The sequence below is a fragment of the Ascaphus truei genome, chromosome 2 (assembly GCF_040206685.1).
Source record: "Ascaphus truei isolate aAscTru1 chromosome 2, aAscTru1.hap1, whole genome shotgun sequence".
Taxonomy (NCBI): Eukaryota; Metazoa; Chordata; class Amphibia; order Anura; family Ascaphidae; genus Ascaphus; species Ascaphus truei.
The window spans coordinates 137,966,461-137,991,168 of NC_134484.1; the positions used below are offsets into that span (position 1 = coordinate 137,966,461).

Sequence of the window (24,708 nt, forward strand, 5' to 3'; positions counted from 1 at the left end):
TGTAATGAACCGATGTGTATAGGAAACAGAACACCACACTGACACCTGCAAACTATCTTATGTTGATGAAGGGTGATGTGAATTGCACAGGAACGACAAGATTAAGGTGTGTGACATTATGTGTGTCAACAGACAATGGATTTTCTTTCTACCATCATGACAGAGAATAACACGGTCACAATTTGAGGCCGACCAGAGTACTAGGGATCATAATCACCAGGAAGAACACAAGAGTTAATCAACACAAGTTTATTTGGACAGAGCCAACAGTGACCCACACAAGCAAAGGCCACAATAACACCACAAAATAGGCACTTACAGGGGTACTCTTTGTTCGTTAGGTGCAGGCGCTGCCAAAGCCAATTTACGCTCGATGTCCCATTAATAACCCATTTCAGGCTCCAATTACTAGGTCTCAGGACACTGACAACAATTTAGGATAGGCAAAATAACCGTGAAGCCTTGATCGGCGTCAATTTGAATAGTGTCAATGGTCAACATTTGGAAACATGGAGAACTGGGTGCAAACCAATCAGTGAAGTCCCTAATGACTGCCCTGGAGGTGGGGCCTGGGATTTTTGAAAAGTGGAGCTGACCAAGGGGAACCGTACTGATGGGGCTAGGACTCCAAATGCTGGTCCCAGAGAACAGTTCCAGGCCTCCTGCAAGGTTAGATGCCTTGGAGTGTGTACTTTCCCAGCAGGTGCACATGTCCTTCCCTGGTTCCCCATTGTTCCTTAGCATCGCATCTGGCCCACACAATGACTAGCCCCTGACCCATTGTTACTGGTCCAAGCATACAAGAAGTCTCACAGATCAGGGTTGGGACATTTTCTGACCCATGGATGGCACATTTATATGCTTAGTGGGTCGCCATCTTGAGTGGCAGAGCAAGTGGACAACCTTTATTTGGGCATGCCATGCTGCCACTGCCGTCACATACACAACTCAATGTTCTTCCTGAAATTCATTTCCAGAAGGACTTTCTGGAACATAAGACCTGAGACAACTCAGAAGTGTCTCCCCAAGAGAGACTCCCCAATATGCCTTCACTGTCCCTGTCCTCCAAGCCAGCATGGAAGGTTAACAGCATGAGGACAAGCCACTTCAAAGACCACCATCAACCCCTCCCCACTGCATGTCTGCCTGAGGTACTGTGTTTTGCCATGCTACTTTTTTTTTTTTTTAAGTCTCTGGAACATAACACCTGAGTCGTCCCAAAGACGTCAGTCGAAGGCAGCCAAAGGGTGTCGCAGTTTGCTGATGTTTGGTAATGTTACAGCTGCTCTATTGCTTCCAATACTCAACACGCCATCATCCCCGGTACCCAATGACAATTTACCCTGCCTATAGATTGTAATCTCATTAAGGAACGGCTTCTAACACACAGAAGAGGCAGGATAGATCTTCAAACACAATTTTAGTCCTGTCTGCAAATGTTACTTATGCCCATAATCATCTCTCTAACAGTCCATGAAATATATTTGTAAACAGAATGTGTATAACCGTTGTCCAATTAATACAAGCATTTATTATAACTTGTTTTTTTCCCTGTCTGTCTCTTGTGTAACAAAATAATTGTAGTTGTGCTAAAACGGACTGTAAAGTATTGTGATCCCCCTTAAAGTGGAGGCCTGTATTTAAGAAAAAAACAAAAACGGATGGTGATGGTATGGGCTGAAGGTTGGCTCCGTCCAAAATTCAGTGAACTATTCTACTAATGGGGCACTTAATATCCTAGGAGGCTGGTCCTGATTTATAGGAGGTTTATAGGTTTTGTATCTGCTCAACCTGATTAACAAACATTGGTCTTTAACCCTCAGTTTGCCTGTGCTCAGAGTGACAAATGAAAGCATTTTGGTAGGGAGCTTCTCCAAAAGTTCACGGAATTGTCGATCGAGAATGACTCAAGGATTTCAGAATGACATCGCCCCAAGGAGCCATCGTACAGGATTTAGGATACCGTACAAAACTGTTCTACCAGAAAGGACTAGGATTCTGATTTCATACACATACTGTAGTTATAAAATGATGGTAAAATAAAATTCCTGTTTTTATTGATCAAGACCCTAATATAATTATTGTTCTGATGGAGTACCTTATGTGTATTATTTACAGACAGCAGAGGAGCCCAGAGAAAGTAACTACCTGAAAAGGATTGCAATGCCTAGATTAAAACATTTGCTACAACTGCAGGGCTCTGGCAGGAAACATGCAAAATTGGAAGCGTTGCTACAGTCTTTTGAAGAGAGCATAATTTGTAGTTCTTTATATGAACCAGATGAGTGCCATTTTGGTTGACTACAGCTCTCAGGCTACCAATTAGAAGGAAATATAACAGCAATTGCAGTCAATGTATCACCTTGCTAAAATCTCAATCACCACACTACCATTTGCAAAAGGGGACTGCAAAGGAATTAAAAGAGAAACGAAGGAGTTGAACATATCTGGCATACATAAACATACTATGACATCTAAATTGTAGGTGACCCACAATACTTAACTATTCAAATGTTATTTTATTTTGTTGGCCTTTTTGCTAGACGCACAATAGATGGTAAAGCAATTCTATGCAGGCCCATCTGGCAGCACAGTGGACCAGGTATTGAGAAGGCTTTACTGAAATAGATGTTTAACCACCTCTACTCAGTGATCAAGTAATACAAATGTATGATCACTTGATTTACAACAAACTAATAAAGCAGTAATATTTACCTGAAATTGAAGAAACAGCATATTGGGACAGAGTATAATAGTCAACTTTTTATAACAACAAAAAACAAGGCAGCGCTAATAATAATAAGACCAGCAGCCTATGATATAACTCTGACACCCTATGTCAGATAGAGAGATGAAGAAAAACGTTATATGTGTGGCGCTAAGCCTTAAATATAATATACAACCAGATGGAAGTGGATGTCCTCTGGGGCTCTCCTCACGAAGACGGTCAAATCATGTAAAAGATATAAAAACAAACATAGTGTAATACAATAAAACCTCCTAATAGACAGACATACTAACACATATAGACAACGAAGGCTGAGACAAACAGATGATTGATGAGCAATAAAACATTTAATAAAACAATTCAATATATAATAAAAAACACTAAAAAGTATACTTGTGCACACCAACGCTGGCTAAGCTAGCCGCTTACCAGACTAAGATGGTAAATGAGCAGTGGATAATTCAGAGAGTTTCCCCTCTCGTGATGGTGGATGTCAGCTCCACAACTCAGCAGCGGTCCCACGGTACACAGGGGCCTCCAACGGGGTTTCTCCTTCCCCTTCTCCGCGCAGATCTCAGCTGGGCAAGCACGCCGGACCGCGTGTCACCGGAACAAGCGTCACCACGTGAGCAGCGACCGCATGGGACACAGGCACATCTCAGCGCCACTCCGCGGCAGATGAATCCAGCAAAAGATCTATGTGCGGCTGGGGACTGTGAACTGTCCGTGTAGCTGGTAGTCCGAGGAGCTGTACAGTGTAGAGGGTACTCTGGAGCGTCAGAAGTGCACAAGTGATCCGCCCTACGCGTTTCGGAAGACTGCGCTTCCTTCCTCAGGGGCAAAAAAGTAGTGCATCAATCACACCTAGTCCACCTAATATAGTCCCGGTTTAAAGGTACAGTGTCCCTAATAAAGAATCTTGGACATGTGCATTAGGAACACACAGACACACAGACACCATGTTCCTAATGCGTGCCCAGCTGAGATCTGCGCGGAGAAGGGGAAGGAGAAACCCCGTTGGAGGCCCCTGTGTACCGTGGGACCGCTGCTGAGTTGTGGAGCTGACATCCACCATCACGAGAGGGGAAACTCTCTGAATTATCCACTGCTCATTTACCATCTTAGTCTGGTAAGCGGCTAGCTTAGCCAGCGTTGGTGTGCACAAGTATACTTTTTAGTGTTTATTATTATATATTGAATTGTTTTATTAAATGTTTTATTGCTCATCAATCATCTGTTTGTCTCAGCCTTCGTTGTCTATATGTGTTAGTATGTCTGTCTATTAGGAGGTTTTATTGTATTACACTATGTTTGTTTTTATATCTTTTACATGATTTGACCGTCTTCGTGAGGAGAGCCCCAGAGGACATCCACTTCCATCTGGTTGTATATTATATTTAAGGCTTAGCGCCACAGATATAACGTTTTTCAGTCAACTTTTTATAGCTACATTAAACATTATTCATGCGTTTTTTTTATCATTAGAGGTCAACATTGCAGCCTCAATATGTGTGTATGGCAGTGGCCATTTTGAATTTACAGTGTGGAAAAGTTTTATATAAAAAGGACACCTTCAGAATATAGTATATGAGACCCATCACGAATGACAAAATGGCCAAAAACATTGCCGGGAACAGAGGGGATTTCCGCTTTAACTACTTCTCACGAGAGGGATATAGATACATTAACTGATTGATTATATCTATCTTAATCTCTATCCTAACAGATTACGGATCAGCACACCTGCTGGTGCAATCACCATTTATTATATATAGATCAACGTTTTGGCCCCCAATGGGACATCATTTGAGAAAGGTCTAGTCCGGAACCTAAATGTCAATCTATATTTAATAAATGGTGATTGCGCCAACGCAGGTGTGCTGGCCCTTAATCTATCTCATATATTACTCTATGACCGAGTCACCTTGTTATCGATCCAAAAGGAGTGTCTTACCATATTCCATGTTACATATTAATGTAACAATATTATCAATGTATATTTACACAAAAACACCCACAGACACGTGTGGCTTTATCTTGTCCAATCATTTCATTTGCAATCGTCCTTTCCACTTTACAACCAGCTGTTTCTATAGCAATACACAGAAGTTTGAGTCAGTGTTTACTGTTACACTTGTGACTGCTCTGGTATTTAGCAGGGACAAATCAACTGAGAATGCTGTAATAAGCCCTTTGTCTGGGCCCTGTGCCTTTGCAGTTTCTTTCAGTCTACTTTTTTCCAGTGCTGCTGCATACTGCTAATTATACAGTAGATAATCACACAGAAACAGAAAGTTCTAGGTCAGCCATGAATCAGATTTTAGAAATCCCCTGCAGAAATAAGTACTCCAGTCATCAGAAGTCTCTTTCCCTCCAGTTACAGAAATCATAGACGATCCTCCAGCGCAAAACATGTAGCGCTACACTACATCGCATTTTATCGCCTCTACTGCATGGAAACCTCATCGTGTATCAGTTTGCAATGAGCAAAAAGGTTCTTCTTGCAGCCAAGGGTGTATCAGTGCATTCCCCCTCATTCACTGCACCCCTACAGTACTTTTGCACAAATCACCAATACATCTCAGTGTAAAATCCTCAAGTACATTGGTGGGTAACAGGCTGCCCGGCTCTATGCGGCCCGCAACTGCTGACTATCCCAGCAGCCCACTCTCCCCAGAGTATAGAAGGAAGGGTGATGCTTCTGCTGTAGATCTTAGCTTCTCCCCGCTGCGCTGATAATTCTCCTCCTCTCCTGTGCCAACCACCAGTTGTAGGTGTAAGACGAGGAGTGGGACAGTATTCACCAGCTTTACTCTCTGTACGCAGATTACTTACCGTGTATTGTGTACCCAATAATATTTTATTTAATGCACTATGAGTGTTGTGCGCCGTTTGTGTTTTTCTCTGTTTTAGTCCAGGGGGTGTTTGAGCCTCCCCTGCTTCTACAGCTGCAGACGCTCGCTTCAATATACAATTGGGATCACGAAAATAGTTTATTTCACTATCTTGTTTTACCACCATCTCACTTGGGTTTTTATGTGTGGTTGACTATTGAGTTTGATTTTTAGTAGCGCACTTCTACCATTTTGTTTTACTCTCTATACACCTGTATACAAAATGTTGCTTTCCACTGCTCAAGGGGATTGCCATGTTGAAAAAATATTAATGCAAATATTATTTTTTTTATTAATTATTTGTATGACACGTTACATTTCGAAAGTCTGCTTTATAACTGTATCCTGATTTCCGCAAAATTAGAATAGCAGTTGAATTTTTAGTCCACTTACGATTTCTAACCCAAACCAGACAGACATTGGCAAAACTAAAATCAGACTGAGTGTGTAAAAAATATGTTAATGTCATAACGACAGCATGGAAGGACAACATGCTCATGAACAGTATGTGTTATGGCGAAGATACACAAGTTGCTTGGTAATTAGCAACACAGTCACGCTGTAGGCACGTGCATTGCTCGTCACTGTGCTGTGCTATTTTCTTTTAGCCCAAGTGACTTTTCTCACATTGTTCTACTAGCGAGCTGTAATGTTTTTTCATCCTATTAATTAAAGACCTTTAGCGTGAAAGGACTTAATGAAAAGCAGAACGTTGAAGTGAGAACAACCCGATTAGGTAACCCACCCACTCAATGGTTTTAATTTTGTTTTTATTTTTTTTTAATTAAGTGCTCCTTCACCCCCTTGTTAAAGTGTAACTGCTCAATCACAACCAACACGCCTATTTAGTCATCTGTATATTGCCGAATTTGATTTGTGCCCTGTAATAATAATCTGGATTCATAGAGTCGAGACTTATTTTAAAACTAATGCAATATAAAACCAGAACAGAGGAGCCCGAAACCTTATGCTGCAAATATTTCCCTTTTGTCCCCTCAGTATTGCAAGTAGATTTGCAAAACGTATTGTGTTGGACGTTCCAAAGATAATATACAGACTGTTCTGTACATTATAAATACGGTTCTACAGGATGTTATTAAATATCAACAGAGATCAGGCTCTCCTAAAGCAGCAATTCCCCCCCCCCCCCCCCCCAAAGTCATAACAGTACGCGTTAGTTTTAGAAAAGTGCAACTTTTTTTGCAGTTTGACAAAAATCGATACCTGGTGAACCAGTTCACAGAACGTTTAAGGGCTAAAAGTTTACCAGGAATCACACAATCAATTCGCTCTTTCACCAATGACTCAAAGCTCTGTCAGTCACACTTCACAAGCAATTCACCAAGCAATTCACCAAGCACGGCCTCCTCTCCTGCAAAAACACCATATTTCAGCCTCTGGGTGGGTGTTAGCGTCATTAATTGACATGATTGGCAAATGTTGACTGCGCAGTGACAGAGCCATGACTGAATGGCACAAAAACCACAACTGTGTGGTTAGCGAACTCGGGTGAAATCTTCACACATCAAGTTTATATTGTCCCAAGTAGCAGAAAAAGGCAGTCCCCTAAGAGTCTCCTCAATATGCTTCACCTTCACTACTCCTGTCCACTTACCCATCGTGGACAGGGGGGTTACCATCATGAGGAAGAGAGAGACAACTTCAAAGACCTGTATGCCATCAGCACCTCCCCTCCTGCATCTCTGCAGTGGGGTCTATTTGCATCTCAACTGTTTTCACATCAACTCCAATGCTCTTAGAAACATCCGAGTCACAGGAAAGGCGACAGCCGAAAGGCACCCATAAGGGTGGCAGTCGTTCGCTGAGGTTACAGCTGCTCTGTTCTGAACTCCGGTAAAATATTTCAGCTGTGAATGGAAGCATTTCCATCTTCACACTTCACCCTCCACTCGCAGCTCTACCTCCTCACAATCCCACTTCTTCCCCAACCTCTTCAATTACCAAGACGCTATCCGAAACACACCAACCTTCTTATCCCCCTGTACCTTCTAATTCCACTTACCCTTCCTTATAGAGTGTGAGCTCCTTGGGGCAGTGCCCTATTTACCTATTGTAACAATGTTTAATATTTTATGATTTTTGTCCTCCAAAACCATTGTACTGAGCCATACGGAATATGTCGACACATAATAAACAAACGACAATAATAACCGTAATAATCCAATCAGTTTAGATTGTGTCGATTTATCCCTTCCATCTTATTACTTCCCAAATTTGATGTCCCCCGCCAAAGTTTCTACCTGTTTGTTATTTCAACGGCATGAGTCGGCAACCTTTGATGTTTTTGGATGGCAGAAGACAAAATTTTCAGCAACGGATATCCCCCAGAATACAAAGGTCGTGAGAGGCGGTGCAGCTGCCTTGGAAAAACTTATGACCAGTACTGCAAAGGTCTAGGTACAAAAATGTATTAAGGGCACATTTAAAAACAGTAACACAAACTCGAAACACGTAAGTGTTCTCTTACTGTTTTTAAATGTGCCTTTAATACATTTTTGTACCTAGACCTTTGCAGTACTGGTCATAAGTTTTTCCAAGGCAGCTACACCGCCTCTCACGACCTTTGTATGCTGAAACCCTCTGGTAGGAGCACGCCGAACGCACCCGAATCTCCACATGGTCATCAGGGAGTAACCTCATTATTACATGTTGCTCATTCTATGTGACTTTTATTACCATTTAGTTCATATAGCCATTTGACACCCATATAAGACATACAGCTATTATCAGTGTTCGACAAACCTATACATTTGCTCGCCCCGGGCGAGTGGATTTAACCCCCGGGCGAGTAAATATTGGCCAAAGCAGCACATGTTTGGTACTAGGTGGCGAGTAGATTTTTTTGTGTGGTGAGTAGATTGTTTGGTGATTTGTCAACCACTGCCTATTATAGGCTATTGGGAGTCTACAGACAGTGGCGTTTAAGGGACTTTCATAGTGGTATATATCCATAACAATAGATAAGGTTACCCTAGTCATATAAGGATACATTGTAGCTGCTGAGTTACACTGACTGAAGCACCCATTATGTTAGGCACACAAGCAAGATTTTTTTACAGAATCATAACGAGCACCAAACGATTGCCATTTTAGGTAAGAATGTAGATTTATACAATATCACATGTTTGTCATACAAATAAGGGGAAATGTAGTATTGCCGCTTTAACCACAAGCCTTTCGCCTAATAGTTTAAAACAAATATCTCTAAACAAAATACTATCAATTTAATCTGTCACACAATATGGAAATCTGTGTTCGCTTCCTGGAAATAAATAAATAAATAAAAAGAAAATGGACCATCCTGTGATTACGCGTTTGTTTTTTTGGAAGCCATACTGCATGTCCATAAAGTTAGACAGGCCCCTTCCCTTTCTGTGCAACCACTCACATGTATTAGTTCTGTCTGATTGATATGCAGTAAGTAAATAAATATGCAAGGTGTCCTGGACATGTCTGTGCCCAGGATATACTTGAAAATGAGATGCAACTCTCTATGTATTACTGTACTTCCTGGTAAAACATTTTATAAATAAGGGGAGAGAGAGAAGAGCACAAAGGGGTTCTTCAAAAGATGGGTCCTGTTTAATGTTGGACCTATGTCCTATTTTGTGGTACATTAGGATTTACCAGCTCCAGGGACAGTCATACTTTCTGGGCCAGGGGTGTGCAGCCAGTCTCTAGTTAAAGTTTGCTACAGATGATGGGTAAAGCGTTAAGAACTGGAAGCTGAATTGGGAAAGATCTGCTGCATGGCGCCGATCTAGGAATAACAAGCTGGAGTTTTGGGCAGCCGGGTGTCCCCCAAAGATATAATCATGAGGGAGGCTGCAGCGTGCCCCAGAATGAGTTGGCAAGTGTAATGGAGTGTCACCTTTTATGTGTGGGGGAACAGATTGCCCCAAGGTATGCTGATGTTGCCAAGGGAGTCAACAAAATGCCCCATGGATGTTCCGAACAGGAGACTGCTTGGATAGATGGGTGTGAATGGGAGAAAATCTGTGACGAAGGTACAGATAGACAAATCTCTTACAGATGTGTTTCATGGTGATATCATTGGGTGTTATTCATGGACTATCAGTTCCTCTACAGGAATGGCTGCTGCTACTTTGTGGAAGAGGCCTATTGTGTCCCGTTTTTGGACCGCTAAAATGTGGGCCCCCTAGCGTATTTATTTTTTTGTATAATCAGCCTTATGGCACACTCAGCTCTACCAAATCCCTTGCAGGTCCCTCTACAATGAAGCTGGGTTTCAGGCTAAGTCTACAGTGCAGGCACGAGCAGCGGAGTGCATGGCGTCGCTCGCTCCTGTCGGCCAAGCGATCCGTGGCCTGTGATCAACAGCGATGGGGATGCATGACTGTGACATCACGTGAGCAGTTCGCCCTCATTGGCTGAACCGCACATGTCACGCGGCCATAGGGCGGCAGACACAAAATTGTTGGTGTTGAGAATCGCACGCAAAGTGGCCCTCACCACACGCTCTATGGCCTGCCTCAGAGGAGCCGTCTCTTGTTCGCTCCACGCACGCCCTCACGATCACTATGGATGAGGCCTAAGACTAGTGTTGTACAGAGTCCTAAATTATACCGGGTAACTGTCACCCGGGCAAAATTAGACATTTTGTCCAGCCGGGTAGCATAGACTTACTTGCAGCGGAGGGTGAAGGGGACCGCAGCAACATCGTGGGAGCAGCAGCAGACATCCTGGTGGTGGTTGAAGCAGAAGACGTCCTTGTTGAGCCGGTGAGAGCAGCAGAAGACAGCACAGCTGATGCCGGTGGGAGCCAGGGGACCATGTAACCGGAGCAGGAGCGTTCCTATTGGACAGCCTGCTCCTCCCCGGCTGTCCAATAGGAACGATCCTGCTCCGGTCACATGGTTCCCCGGCTCCTACCAGCATCAGCTGTGCTCCACTGCTCCTGCTCAACAAGGTTGTCTTCTGCTGCCAGGATGGTTCCTGGTGCTGCTCCCACGATGTCGCCGCGGTCCTCCTCACCGGTCTTCCTCACCCTCTGCCGACTGCAGTCAAGTCTTCACCTCCTCTGAAATTACTCAGCGCTGGTTTCAGCCCCCTCCTGCCGGGTCCGGGTACATCACTACCCAAGACCCTTCTTTGAAAATAAAGCAATGCAGAGTAGGTTGATTTAAGAGCTCTGGAGGTCATGTAGTCTACAGAAATGCTCACATTTATAACACAATATGTTCACCTTGTAAAGCCACTTTTCCCTCCCAAAATCAAAGAGCAGCCGAAAGATAATCCCAAATGCTTTTATCCAGTGTTTTCTGATTCATGGATCTTAGAATTAGAAAACACACACACACACACACACACACACACACACACACACGGGAGGTGCTATCTTATCTCCTTTACAGGTGTCATTACTTTAAATGATTTCCATTTGTATGTGAAAGAGCATGTCAATAGGTCATGTGCGCATGAATTCCAGATTATCAGGAGTATACCTCAGTACATTGTCCTATAGAATGTTATGAATATTTCACAACTGGTGACTTTAAAAGTTCATTGACTTGCAGGTGCAATCCATAATAGCTTGCCACGAAAATAAAAAAAAAATATTGCAACATTAGGTATTTGTCTTTGTTAAACAGATGTGATCATAGGTAGTGCAAACATTTGGTGTTTTGCTCTCACTGGCAATTAGAAAATGTGCTCCTCACCTGAGACTCTACATACGAGAGTACAGTACTTGCCAATGAAGTACTTAATCTTTAGTTTATGCTGTCCCTGTACAAGGCCAGTACAGAGAAGGCGGGAGAGGTGCTTTTCCTGGTCCTCGCAAAAGGATAATCACAAAAGGGAAAGCAAATCCCTACCATCTCGCCATGTGAATAAAAAATACTTAGACAGTAGGCGTCTGCTCTTTGCAGAAAAAATAAAATAAAACAACACATCTTTCACAGAGTGGAGGCTCTTCCACAAAACAATACATTTCGCTGGGATAATTCTAACGCCTATAGGTCTATGAAGTAACTAATGTTGGGAATGAACTAGAGAGCTACGCCTGTCAGGACTGAGGCAGCAGCATGCACTTATTTCGAGGAACTACAGGTCATGGATTCTGTTGGCTACACAATTATTTTTAACTATATTTTATCAATAGATTGCGTTAATAAACTACATGTAATCCACCATCAACCTGGGAGACCTTCCTATAAAACCTTCCTATGCAGATTGACCTGTACGGTAGGAGGAATTTGCTGGGGAAGGCTGAGACTCACAAGCAGGAAAGAGGGGATTGTGTTACACTCTCAGGCAGCTTTAGTGACACGTCTGTGGCAAACAGACAGGTTTGATCCTAGATGCTGCTGCCTGGAAAACACTGGCATTATAGAAACCTCATTACTCCCTCCTCTTCCAGAGGCACATGATACAACGGAGGCTGCCAATTGTCTGCAAAGCCATTAGAGGGGGGGGGGGGGGAAGAGAGAAATATCAAGTGCCAATATGTGGCAGAGAGGTTGGTAAGCGCACTGGAGCTGGCAGGGCATAGCATTAATCATAAGACATGTATGTGAGCAACAGTGCGTGACTAGGAAGATTTTCAAATGTGCAGCTAGAGTACTCAGGAGAAGGACTGGCTCTGAAAACAATGACACCGAGTTTGGGACAGGGAAACCTGGTTCAATACCCGGTGTCAGTTCCTTGTGACCTTGGGCAAGTCACTTTATCTCCCAGTGCCTCAGGCTCCAAAAACAGATTGTAAGCTCCACAGGGCAGGGCCTGTAATAATACTATGTGCCGCTTACTGCGCACTACACGAATTGTGAAGCGCTTTGCGTCCCATTGGGAGAAAAGCGCTATATGAAATAAGTTATTATTTTAGTACCCAAGACACAGAGCTTGCCACTGTTTAGTTGAACATGACAACTACTTTTTAGCCAACACAACACTCAAGTGGTTAAAGAAACAGTACATCGGCTGCAACAAGACAATGACTTACAGAGCAATCATTGGGAAGTGGCATAACGGATTGGACCTCGTATTGTGCAAACCAAAAACAAATCAAATGAGGAACTAGTAATTGACGTGATCTGAGGTCAATGCCCTTAATCTGGAGTCATCAAAACAAGTCCCGGGGCAAATCGGACTTCGGTCTGTACACACTTAACCCATGCCAATGATGTAGCATGCAGTTGTAAACATCAGGAATCGCTGGTTGGGAGAGGGCCAACCTGGCACCACATGCATTGGGTACGGGGTGTATAAATAAAGATCGCAGCGCATAGAATCACCAGGGTGCAAAACTGGAGGCACCACAGCATTAGACTTGGGTTATAAATTGGTGCAGTCACCACCCCCAACCCCCAGAAAATCATGAGCCCTGCGACTCCCGGCATCTCAGAGCAGCCCCAAGAAACCCGGCATTGTTCCATCAGTAACCCGACGCTCGCTGCCAGGGCCGGAGTGCGAGCCTCTCACAGCGGAGGGGCTCGTTTCGTTCCCCGAGGAGGCAGCGCCGCGCCGGCACCCACAAACACAAGGAGGGACAGCGGGGAAGCATACCAGCGGCGACCTCTCACCTCCTTACAGACGCTGTTGATGAGAGCGGCTGCTTCTTCTTCGTCTGCTGCTGGCGGGATCTGCCCGGGCTGCTGCTCTCCGGGTTCCCGCTGAATGAATGGAACGTGTCCGTCTCGAGACGCGCGTCCTCCCCTGGGGTAAAGTTCCACGCTCTCCTCCTCCCTCTCACAACCCCCTGCGGTCTGCCGAGCCGCACCGTTCGTACCTGGGAGGAGCTTGATTCCAGGGGAGGGGGCGGGGCTGTCGGCGAGGGACGTCACGCGCCGGCCCTCCTCGTGCTGCGCGGGAACGCTCCGCCTCCCTGCTGCACCAGCAAGAGCTGCAGACGACGAGGAGGAGGGCGGGGCCTGAGGGGCTCATGTTTCGGCCTCATATGTCACAGCCAGCAGGTGTCAGAGGAGGCCGGAGGTGCGTGGAGCAGTTCAGGTCATCAGCTATGAGAGAAGCGCTCAGGATCTGTACCTGGGGCAGGAAAGGTGTGGGAAGAGTAATGGTATCTCACATTAAAAAAAAAAGACATTCTGTATGTGTTAAATAGTGGAGATCAGCTATTTACCGTTTATTTAAAATATATATTATACACGTTAGTTCCCAGCATCTTCCTAAAATAAATCACATTTTCTTTAAATAGAAAAAAATCTTTAGATGGTGGTTTTTTTTTTTTTAGCAATCTGGAGGCTGTAGTAAACAATAGCCTTCTATGGGAAGAAAGGCGGCAGAAGGACTAAGCCATAAACCCAGGACATATACGCCCAGAACAGCTTGTAAAGATCACCTGCAGAAGTCTCCTGAATGCATAGCAGGTGCAAAAACATCACGTACAAAGTTCCATTGTTTGAAACTGAAATGTGTTATTCTTGTTACTGCTTTTTGCACCCGTTTGGACTGGGAGACGTCGATAAATCCCTCGCCATATGTTGAGCTGCTGCTTTTGTCCTAATTATGGTATTGATGCCGGTGCAAAATGCAACAGAAGATTTAATAATAAAAAAACAAATGTCAGTGCTTTTAAAGGGGCAATTCATGCGATTTAAAAATTATTTTCTTTACATAGGTTTGCAGCAGGGGGTCTCCGGAGCTGAACAGCAGGGGGTCTCCGGAGCTGAACAGCAGGGGTTCTCCGGAGCTGAACCCCATTAATTTCGAATCCAGCGGCCCCCTGCTTCTCCGAGATACAGACCTCCAAAGGGGGTGCCGGTATCTTTGCAAAGATTAAAGCTTCCGCATCACGCGGGCCAATGAGAAGCCGAACCTCATGTCATCACGGCTTCCTATTAGCCCACTGGGCGCGGGAGCTTTAAAACTCCGCCATTACGTGAACCCTGCTAGCCGAGCGCAGTAGCTACAGGCACCACCTACGATGGTAAGTATCTCTGGGAGCAGGGGGTTCCCAGAGCTGAAATGAATGGGGTTCAGCTCCAGAGACCCCCTGCTTCAATCCCATGTTAAAAATAAAAGAAACATCACCCACTTTGCCACTGTAAAGATTTATTTTGTTAGTATATAAATGTTGTGCTGTTTTTACACCTCTATTAAAGCCAGGAGACTAATAAATAGTCACCAAAGAGACATTTTTTTTTTTAAACTTGTATAGATCCAGGGTTTGAAGGGAGCGAAATTTCAGGAACACCCCAAAACAGAAAAGATAAAATGATGGTGCAGTAGAATCACAGATGACTGGTATAACAAGACTTGGCTCGTATAAAATGCCTACTTACAAACAGTAAGTGGAGAATCAGCATGTAATGGGGAACAGAAAATGCAGGAACTCAGGAGGTATGGCTCAGGAGGAAACAAAATGGAGAGAGACCATAGTGCAGACCAATAAAAAATTATCACAATAAAATCTGAATGAAATGTACTCACAATGTGTACAAAAGTATTAGGCATATAATAGTAGAGCAATGAGTCTACCACGAGGTGGTATCCAAGCCGTCTCCCTTCGATACTTCCGCAGCTGGATGGCGTCGGTGGTGTCTGATGTCACATCCGACGATGGTATAGGAATAGGCTATTGCTCCTGATGAAGCTGACGTTAGTTCAGTGAAACGCGTTGAGCCCCCACATGCTACGCAGTGAGCACCAGTCAAGAAGAGAGGAGACCGCCCTGCCGCGTACCTACTCCCCTTCCCGCGCTAACCGGAAGCTGTCAGACCATCGACAGATGTGACGTCAGACACCACCGACGCCACCCAGCTCCGGAAGTATACTGTAACCATAGGGATTGTGTACATTTCCCTCTGAAGGTCGAGAATTTTTCTAATTCACCTTACAACTTATTTTATTATTCACATCACTGTATTCATTATGAATTTTGCACATTGTGTTGTTTAGCACCGTTCTAAATCACTTGAGTTATTTAGAAAGCAACTTGTGAAATCTAAAAAAAAAAAAAATTAAGTACAGTATAGCCATGGCTGGTCCACACAATTTTTCTGCCTTCCTGTCACATAAATTCTGATAGCTACAGACTGTGGCAGGTTATCCTGTGGGTTTACCGTTTCTCATGCTGCCTCTGAGTGACAGGGGTGTAGGTGAACAGGAGTCTGTTTACAGCCACTCATGGTGCAGATCCTGTGCCCTGCCCCTCTGAGTTTAGGGAGGACGTGTTCAAATTATAGGAGTTGAGCTTAGCCCCTCCTGGGGGGGGGAGAGGATCAGTTCAAGGTCCTCCCGGCTGGGAGTGAGACGTGCGTTCAGCCCCTCCTGGGTCTGAGTGAGATCAAGTTCTGTGCAGAGCACAAGGCCTCAATATTACCTGCTGGCCCGCACCATCCAGCGGTCTGGGACCCATTCTCCACTATGATGCAAACACTGTGATACCACCTGCAGTGGCTGCACGAATAAAGACCCTTTTTATATACTTCTGCCTAAGTAGCAGTCTATTGGGCAGAGGTATGGGAGAAATGACTGTCATGGCGGGGACTGCTTCCAGCTCTGCTGGAGCCTACTGTGACTGGTGGCGCAGACACCGATGAAGAGAACTTGAGGATCACCAAAAGCCTGTCCTGTTCTCCATACATTACGGAAGCTCATCTCTCCTGGACCCTCAAAGGTAACCAGCACCACACGGACCTGTAGCCTAGGCAAGATCTCCCAGAGGGGGGTGGAGGGGAGGGAAGCAGTGCTACATATGGAACCCATAATATGAGGTTTTGTGCATGCGTAATGAAGATTTGTGCCTTACATTATAATGGCCATCCTGAATTTTATCTCATTTGGCAGGCGGGTTTCACTAACCTCAGACAAGAGCTTTATCCAGTGTTAACTGCATTTAACATGGGACCAGCCAACAATATCCGCCATCGAAACTTGGTAATTCCTGTCCTATGGGGCTTATGCAACATTACCGAGTTCATTTTACATGACTCCTGTATTCTGGCATCGGAAATACATTGCTAAAGGATCCCTTCTTAGTGACAAAAAACTAATTTTCTGGGATTTGGCAGATTAAGGAGAAACCTGACCCTTGCCACATCTTTTCCCATGAAAATAAAACAATTTAGACATTTAATAAAACACATTTTTATAACTTCTTATTTGAAATAATGTGTACATCATATACAATCTACAATTCTTATTCAATACATTAATGTATACATTCATTTTCATATTACACAATAATAGTATTATTTGTTTTGAACATTATATATAACATGGCCTATTAAACAACTCTGCAATGCTTGTTTCTCCCGTGATTAAATTATCAAATTAATTGATTATCAATATCTTGGCAATAACTGCATGTCAGAACCCACCGTTCCTACAGTACTTATTCTTGATCAAATCAGTCACATTCTAATTTTATGTAGGTGGTCAAGTAAACAGCAAAGCAATTTTGTGACATCAGCCTATATGTTAATTTTGTACATTTATTTTATTTTGATCCAATACATGTGATTCAAAGGCCAGCTTTAATATTATAATGTTGTAATTTTATATCCTAGCAATTATTACACTCATGGCACGTGTCATCTCTCCAACACTTTAGTTGAATAATGTGCTTCATTTTATTATGTCAGCAGTGTAGATTTATTGATGCTTTGAGCAATATTATTTTTATTGATGGTGACTTGAATGAGTGTGTTGCTTCTAATAAAAACATAAAGTCGTGGGGCGCATGCGCGACGGCAGAGAGAATGGATGCGTGATCCCATTGCTCTATGCCCCGCTCGTAATATAATGCAATAAAAACACCTTTATTCTACAATAAAAAGCTGGAAATCAACTCCTAATACTAACCAAGCCAAGCCTAATACTAGCCAAGCTACCGGGATGTCGAAGCGCCAGGCCAAAACCCCGAAATCAAAGGGGCTCCCACAATACTTTAACAGCACGAGAAGCAGCGTGGCTGAAGCAGTAATGGCGCCGAGTTCGAATCAGGGCTCTGATTCAGAACGGGAAGGGGAGAGAGATGATGGCGAAAACCCTGAATACCAACCAGTTCGGCTCCGCGATTTTAATCGCCTGTATACAGACCTTAAAACCCTCTTGGAAGCGGAAATTAAAGAGCTGGGGAGGGAGCTCGGGAGCCTGGGGGAGCGCACGGGACGAGTGGAGACCCAGTTAGACATTACCTCCACGGCCGCCAAACGCAATGCAAAAAAACGGCGGAGATGCAGATTCAAATTAATGACTTGAAGGAAAAGCAAGAGGACGCCGAAAACCGTGAGCGGCGCAACAACATCAGGATCCGGGGGGTTCCCGAGGATGCAGGGGATTGTGAGGAATTCGTCCTGCGATAACTGGGCGAGTTGCTACCGGACGTCCCCAAAGAGAGATTAGAAATGGACCGCTGCCATAGGGCCCTGAGAACAAGGCCTATACAGTCAGAGCAACCGCGCGACATCATAGCACGCCTGCATTTCTATAAGACCAGGGAGGCCATCCTCCACAAAACCCGTGCTACCCCGTCGGTAGAATTCGAAGGAGCAAGATTACTGATTTTCCAGGACTTGTCCCCCTTAACTTTACTGAGACGCAGGGCCCTTCTCCCAGTCACTAAAGTGCTGAGGGACCACAGTGTTCGGTACCGATGGACTTTTCCATTCGGGCTGTCAGTTAGTAAAAATGGCAGAGCCCTCTACATGAAGGAGATTGGAGAGGGAGAGGCTTTCCTCCAGAAGTTGGGGCTTAAGGGGACCCCGTCAGCACCGGAGGAGACGGAGGAGACCCCGGGCTCCAGCTGGGCAACTGCGGGACAATCTCACCGATCTCCACGCAACAAAAGCTGAAACCCGGCAAGGCAATGACTTTCTACATATCCCACGTTGTTCGGGGATCAAGTTTCCCAGTTATCTGTTAAAGTTGCCTGTTACACTGTTACAGACTTGTGCCTCCCTACATAAAATAAAGTCCGCATCAAGATCCCCTCCGGTGGGGGGAAAAAAATACTTGTTCGCCCACCTGTTAAAGACTCTGTACTCACCTGGGTGATGGAAGCAGAAGGCCCAAAGATGGCGACATACACGAGGTGGGAGAAGAATCCAGTCTGGAACGCAGGAGCAGGAAACCACCATCAGCCAGGCGGAGAGCACACACACATCCGCCCAGGACGAACGACGCTCCCAAAATGGCGGCGGCCAGATGTCCGGGCGCCGATAGCGGAAGTGCGCGTGCGGCCATCTTGAAGGGGGCAGAGTGGATCCCCCGACGTCACGAGTAGGCGACGAGCGCCATACGAGCAGCCCTGACTGGCGGGAAATTCAAAAGGACACAGGTGCCGCAGCAACTGACGGAGCGGCGGCGGCAAACAGTTCCGGAAAGAGGAAGGCCTAGTAGCCACACTCCACGAGGGAAATCAGGGGTAGAGGCCCTAGGACGAGGGTAGCGGGGACCTAACTAAGACAACAAGAGAGGGAAATTAGGTGTAGTGGCGGAAACCAGGGTAGAGGAAGGGAGAAGTGGGGGTAGTTCATAACATAGAGGGTTTAGTCTGAGTAAGGTGAAGAATGCAGAAGAGGTAGGAAAGCAAGAGTACGTAGATAAGTGGAAGGCGTAAGGGAAGTGTTGGTAGTCGGAAGGGGACAAGAAGAAGATGAAGGGAGAGTAGCAGTGGGGAGGAGGTCAAGGGGGGCGGGAGATGGGAGGGAGGAAGGCAAAAGCAAGTGAATATATATGAAAGAGAAGGGTACAGAAAGTGAATAGAGAGCAGTAGCAAGTAGAAGTTGGATAAGTAGGTTATAGTGACGTTTAGAGAGGAGAGGGTTGTAGGCAATAGGATAGAGTCATAGGAGGATCAGACAGGGAGAAGAGACGGGAGAGACTACTGAATAGATCTACAGTACAACAAGGAGAGTACCCTAGGAGGAGGGTAAGAGGCAGGGGCCACCCAACCGAATAGGGGATCAAAGAATAGGGACATAAGCGGAAGCACTAGATGCCTGGGCTAGCATCGAACCTAGGAGTTATAAGGTATAAAGGTTTTGTTGAAGTTTTTGGAATAGGAGCGGGGCGGGAGCTGGGGGATCTCAGCCTGCTCTGCGGTCCGCATGGGCCAAGGGCTGGGAGAGGGTAGTCCCAGCGAAGTCCTTTGGGAGGGAGGGGGATTAAGAGGTGAGGTAACATCGGAGGGCGACCCGTGGCAGGTGCCCAGTCCCCAAAGGCATTGGACTCGGAGCCAAGTTGGCAGGGCCACAGCTCGGAGGACAATAATTGTATGTTGTTATATATGTGTCATCCCCCATGTTTCCCTGTTGTTTCCCCCCAGCCCACAGGACCCACCAACCAAGGAACAACAAGAGCGCAACAGGTCGGAGACTGCCCTACATAGGTCAAGGTTATCGGCGAAGCACACAACACCGCCGCCCCCTGTTGCAGGTTCAATCCAACCCCCAGATGAGTAATGAACTGATCCTTATTTCACATAATGTTAAGGGCTTTAACAACCCAATAAAGCGTAGAATTGCCTTCCGGGACTATACCCGCAAAAAAGCAGATATAGTGTTTGTCCAGGAAACACACTTTTCTAAATCTAATCACCCCAACTACCTGGACAAACACTTTAGGACAGTTTTTATGTCCTCTGCGACAATTAAGAAAAGGGGAGTGGCTATATTAGTTCACCGCAGAGTGCCCTTCCAAGTTGTTAAATCATATACGGATTCAGATGGACGCTATGTCATAGTCACAGGCACAATTAACAACCAGGAGGTCACCTTAAGCTCAATATATGCCCCCTGCGAACAGACACCTCAATTTTGTACGTCATTCTTTGATAAACTACACAAGGTGGCAATAGGCTGTATATTCCTAGCAGGGGACTTGAACCGCACCCTAGACCCAGACTTGGACAGATGCACGGGGACTAACCTACCACAGAAACATGACGTACTAACCGTACTCCAAGGGCTCCGTGACTGTCAATTAATTGACATATGGAGGGAGCAACACCCCACGGAGAGAGCATACACTTTCTACTCACATCCCCACAACAGATACAGTAGGATAGATTACTTCCTGGTCTCTAACAAAGCGGTTTCCATGGTCTCCCATTCTGGGATCCATGATATTTCATGGTCGGACCACGCACCAATTGAGCTGCGGTGTGCGTTGCAGCTGCTGGACAGACCAGGGGCGAACTGGAAATTAAATGAGCTGCTGTTAAAAAACCCAATATCGGAGCGGGCGATAGGAGATAAAATCAAGGAATATTTTGAAATCAATACAGGGAGCGTATCTTCCCACTCTATACTCTGGGAGGCCCATAAGGCGACCATGAGGGGACTTCTAATGAATTTAGCAGCACAAACCAAAAGAGCTAAGGAGTCCCAGATAAAAGATTTACGTGAGAGATTAGCACACCTCTCCGCACTTCATAGTTCCAACAAACAGAGGACTACCCTGAAGGAACTCTCTGACACCAAAACTAAACTCAATTTATTGCTAAACTCCAGAGCCGAGAGGGAGTTGGCCTGGTCCAAGCGTAAGTTTTACGACAAAGCCAACAAGCCAGATACCTTACTTGCCAATAAATTGCGTAACAAACTCCCTAATTATAGTATCTCCTCAATCCGCACGAAGGGGGGGGACCTTACCTCCGACCCTAGAAGAATTGTTGAGGAATTTAAAAGATTCTATGAAGTTCTCTATGATGGAGATAAGGTCAGCCACACTCAGAAAATAGGAGAAAAAACCCAGAAGTTCCTAAAAGAGGCACGTCTTCCCAAATTGAGCAGGGCAGAAAAGGAGGCATTACAGGGTGACTTTACGTTCGAAGAATTATCAGAGGTTATAAAGGCCCTTAAACCAGCCAAAGCTCCGGGACCAGATGGTTTTTCAAATTTATATTACAAAAAATTCCTTAAAATACTAGCGCCACAGCTTTTAAAATTATTTAACGAGATTCTAGCGGGAGGCTCCTTTCCATCCCAGATGCTCCAGGCCTCAATCTCCCTGATCCACAAACCAGGCAAGGACCCGGTGGACTGTAAGAGCTACCGGCCCATATCCCTGATCAATTCCGATGTGAAAATATTTTCTAAACTTCTAGCTAACAGGGTGGGCTCTGTCCTGCCTGGGCTAATCCACCCGGATCAGGTGGGATTTATTTGAGGAAGGCAAGCGGCAGACAACACAAGACGGATCATAGATTTGATCGATCTGGCCAATAAAAAGAACATCCCGTCTTTACTGTTGAGTCTGGATGCTGAGAAGGCCTTCGATGGGATCGATTGGTCCTATCTGAGAGCCCTGGCGGCTCATATTCGCCTAAGCCCAGATATAACAGGGATAGACGTAGGGGACCAATCCCATAAGGTTGCATTATACGCTGATGACGTCATCCTGACTCTATCGAAGCCGCTTACTTCCCTGCCCAATGTCTTTGAGATTCTGGGAGCGTTCAGCCTCATCTCCGGGTTCAAAATTAACCAGACGAAGTCTGAAGCCCTAAATATTAGCCTCCCACGTCCAGTGGAAAAACTAATCGAACTAAATGTCAATTTTAAATGGCAGGCCTCCTCAATCAAATATTTAGGTATCCAAATTACTAAGACATATGACTCATTATACAAAGCAAATTATCCCAAATTATTCCAAGCTCTAAGAGAGGACCTGCGGGTGTGGGCGGGGTTTGGAATTTCTTGGTTTGGAAGAATTCATAGCATTAAGATGAATCTTTTGCCAAGGGGGCTTTACCTGTTCCAGGCCCTGCCGATACCGTTGGTGCGGGCAGATATCCTCGCCTTACAGTCAAAGATCATGAAATTCATTTGGCACAAGAAGAGCCCACGAATTGCTAAGAGTATATTAACCAGACCTACGATTAGAGGGGGACTAGCGGTACCTTGCTTGATGGCATACTACAAAGCAGCACGATTGGGTCAGATTGTCCAGTGGCACCTTGATCCGTCCCTGCGGAGATGGGTGGCGCTGGAGAAAACCTGCTGTGCTCCAATTGAGTTGCATAATTTAATTTGGCTTCCAAAATGATGTGACAACACAGTAGGGATGCTGCTACGGACCATGGTGAACTCTCTGGCGGTGTGGAGGAGTTCCAAATTTAAACATAATTTAACGACAAAACACTCCTTAATGACCCCGCTATTCGATAACCCAGACTTCGCCCCGGGGATGGCCGGAGAGCGGCACTTTAAAATTTGGATACAGTTGGGATATAAGCGGTTAATAAATCTGGAGGGACCTACATATATTAAAACATTTGAACACGTCAAATCAGAAAAGGGCCTCCCAAACACCGAATTATTTCGCTACCTCCAGATAAGAGCATTCAATAATAAATTTCCAATAAGACCAGCTAGGACCAATTTTGAGCAGCTGTATTCTAGAGCCACGGACACACGGGGACTTACCTCTAGATTATACCGGGAAGTGATCTGTCCAAGTGGACCTGACGCCGACACACTGAACTACATGACTAAATGGGAGACAGATTTAGGGGAGACTTTAGAGGACAAAGACTGGGAATGGATCTTACAGGCGGCGGCCAAAAGCTCCATCTGCTCAACGTTAAAAGAGAACGCATATAAAGTCATGATGCGCTGGTATCACACCCCACTACGTCTATCCAAATTCGTCAGCGGTTATTCCCCGCTCTGCCCAAAACAGTGCGGGGAAACAGCAGACTTAGTCCACATGCTGTGGTCCTGCCCGAAGGTACTGCCGATTTGGGAGAGCATTAGAGCATGGGCACAAAGTATCCTCGACTTAGAGGTCCCCCTGGACCCGTGGCTGTTCTTACTGGGCAGACGGGCCCAGGGGCTGTCGAAAGCGGCACACAAATTGGTGGCACATCTGGCTACAGCCACTAGGTGCGAGATCGCAGCAGTGTGGAAACAGCAAGATCTACCAGTCATCCCCAAAATTCGAAACAGAATGTGGCAAGTTTGCCAGATGGAAAAGTTGACTAGCTGGGTCAACGACTCTGGCCGAAATTATGGGAGCCATGGCTTACCCAATCCGACATCCCCGGGATAGATGCCAGCACAATACTGCAATAATAAACACAAGTGCGTTCTCTGGTGACGGAGCGGAACATACTACAACATAGGCACGCGACAGGTAGGATCCCCCCCGACTATTAAATCCAGAGCCAAGAGGAGGAGTCGTCAGGTTCTTCTAAGATGAGCGCAGTACAGGCCGAAAGCAGATCTTCCGATACTGGAGAACATGGTGGAAGTCCATTCCCTCCCCCCCCTCCCCCCCCTTTTTCCTTTCTTGTTGTTTTCACCCTCTGTTTTCTAGTCTTTGGTCCGGTTAGTCGTGTTTGTCTAGTCTTGTGAGTGTATGTTGTTAGTCCCTTGTTGACTTTGAGTGATTTTACCCTTGATGGTGAGAGTGAAAAGGGTAAACCTCGGGGGGTTTCGAATTGTTCTACTATGGGATGTGGCATAATATACTTGTTGTGAAACCCAATAAAAATTTTGAAGTTAAAAAAAAAAAAAACATAAAGTCATTGGAATGTGATAAACAAACACAGAAACACTTACAGCAGGTAAAATAAATGTGTCCTTATCTTTGTCCAAACTTTTTACACTATTTCACTTGAAACTTTGATGCCATTATTTGGTTTTGCCTCTAAAATATTTTCAGGTTTTGGTTTTGATTCTGGTGTTGCCTAAAGTTTGATCATTTTGTTTTTTTGGATTATAGTGGAATATGTGAATTTGATATAAGCATATACTGTTGTCAGGAATCGGCATTCTCCTCGCTCCCCACACAGAGCACTCCTTCCCCGCAGGGAGCCCCTGGCCACACAAAACAATCCTGCCTTACCGGCCTCCACGGCTCCTCGCCCCTGCTGCCGTCGCGGGATCACTCCCCTCGGCGATTCCTCTGCTCAGCGCCGGGCGCGCCCACTGCCTCCTGCACGCACACCTGCACCATCCACTGGCTCGGTTCACACGCGTATACGAGTTACGGAGCATGCTCAGTCTGCACACTCTTATTCCCGTCCCCCGGACCTCAGGCTCCGCCCCCGCACACTGCACGGCATACTCAGGTTACTAACAAGACTCACCTGGCCTGTAATGCCTGCACCAATCTGCAGTGTCTCCCTGT

General features: G+C 45.4%; 1 protein-coding gene across 1 annotated transcript in view; it reads right to left on the minus strand.

Moving 5' to 3' along the window:
- Positions 1-13,409, minus strand: part of LPIN2 (lipin 2) — an 80,445-nt gene extending 67,036 nt beyond the window's left edge. Inside the window, exon 1 of the mRNA XM_075585273.1 lies at positions 13,188-13,409. The gene's annotated coding sequence lies outside the window, so the exon portion shown is untranslated. The remainder of the gene's footprint in view (positions 1-13,187) is intronic.
- Positions 13,410-24,708: the final 11,299 nt, after the last annotated feature.